Here is a 2,159-nt window from a genome sequence, read left to right as displayed (position 1 = left end):
GGTCAAAGAGAGCTGGTCTCGTTCTATTAAGCACGAATACATGCTTTTCGCGCAGTTACGAGAGAAAAAGTTTTGACGCGAATCACACGGACACTTGTAAAACCGATGTGTTCAGATCTAGCTCGTTTTGGTCTAAAACAGCTTGTTTCGTTGTATTAAGCACGAATTTTCGCGCAGTTATAAGAGAAAAAGTTTTGACGCGTTAACATGGACACTTGTAAAACCGATGTGTTCAGATCTAGCTCGTTTCGGTCTAAAACAGCTTGTCTCGTTGTAATAAGCACGAATACAAGCTTTTCGCGCCGTTATGAGAGAAAAAGTTTTGACGCGTTTCACATGGACACTTCCCCAGTAGCACAAACGGGGCTCTGAATTGCGGGCCCTTGTGGGCCCGGCACGGGCTGCCCACAGGGGCCCGACGTGGGATATGTGCGGGATTTGCAACTCGGCATCGGGGGGGACCCACAAGGGCAGCCCAGTGGGCTTACTGCATAGCCCCACGCAGCTCCGCGCTGGATCCCCTTGGGCTAGCCCGTCCCGGGCCCACGCGGGCTAGCCCGTTCCGGGCCCACGCGGGCTAGCCCACTCCGGGCCCACGCGGGCTAGCCCACTCCGGGCCCACGCGGGCTAGCCCGTTCCGGGCCCACGCGAGCTAGCCCGTTCCGGGCCCACGCGGGCTAGCCCGTTCCGAGCCCACGCGGGCTAGCCCGTTCCGGGCCCACGCGGGCTAGCCCGTTCCGGGCCCACGCGGGCTAGCCCGTTCCGGGCCCACGCGGGCTAGCCCGTTCCGGGCCCACGCGGGCTAGCCCACTCCGGGCCCACGCGGGCTAGCCCACTCCGGGCCCACGTGGGCTAGCCCGTCCCAATCCCCCTTGAGCTAGTCTGTTCTGGTCACAGTAGGCTTCTTAGGAGACACTTGCGGGAAGTCAACAAAGGTAACCCATATAGAACCCATAGCCTTTAAGCCCACCGACCCAATTAGACTTAAGGCCCACCTGCCAACCCAGAGAGGCTTTCTTCACTTCAGTATTTTTTGTGTACATATTACTACTGAAATTACATTCCACATATCTGACAATACAACGCAAGTAAGAATTCTTATTTATTTGTTTTTGCAATGCATATGGTGGGCATTAAAAGAATGCCTCAATTACTGGGGTGAAGGGTCCACCCCCTTCATCCGAGCCCTCCGACCGCCATCCCGGTCTCTCGCCCCACGCAGAAATGCTGCCACTCTGTTATTGATGCCTTCAATGGTGGCTGTAGGTATTCTGCGCTGCACAGCAGCGGTAAAAGTGAACAAATAAACACACATATCAAACTGATATTCGGTATGGTGGATAAAAATCACTTTGCACAGTATAACAGTCATCTTCCAGGAAATGCTTGATAACCGTATGCAATGCTACAATGTGCAATGCTTGAAATATCAGCAAATTTCTTTTGCTATTAATATCTGTAACCACAATAAGCATAAATATCCATAGTAAGAATAACCGATAGGTGCATGAGTCATTAAAGGACAATAGACACCTAAATTTATTGCGTGTTTTCTTCTGTCAAACGACGCGTTAGATAAAAAAATACATGTATTACCGGGTAGTATTTGCCTACAGCCCCGCTAAATAATTTATAATTGAATTTCTTCTCTTATGCGGTTTTGGCTTCATCGACCGAATGACGACTGTCGTCAAGTTGATGTTTTGGTCACATGATGCAACTAGAAAAACTAATACAATCGCTGATATGTAGTTTTAATTCCCCACGACATTTAATCCAGCCTGTTCCGAGACCTGGAAGGACAAAAATTATCTGTCAGCAATAATATAACCGATTTGTTATGTCTCATGTGAATTAAACACCAACTACACGTCGCAGTCATCGTTCGACTGATGAAACCAAAACAACGTCAAGAAGAAATTCAATTATAAATTATTTAGTGGTCGTACATGTATATGAATGTCTAATGCATCATTTGAAAGAAGAAAACACACAAGCAAAAATTCAGTACCTAGTCCTTTATATTTGGATGCCTACTCAGTATTCGATAACGGAAGTGTTGAAAGCCACACCAGGTGGATTGAATGTAGCTTTTTCCTGCAATTAGATGGTGTGTTCACAAAATGTCTATAATCTTCAGAAGATTCCCATGTACTCAC

Source organism: Amblyomma americanum, unplaced genomic scaffold (genome assembly GCF_052857255.1).
Source record: "Amblyomma americanum isolate KBUSLIRL-KWMA unplaced genomic scaffold, ASM5285725v1 scaffold_74, whole genome shotgun sequence".
Lineage (NCBI taxonomy): Eukaryota > Metazoa > Arthropoda > Arachnida > Ixodida > Ixodidae > Amblyomma > Amblyomma americanum.
The sequence above is the reverse complement of the archived record's forward strand: the minus strand, read 5'-3'. Positions refer to the sequence as shown.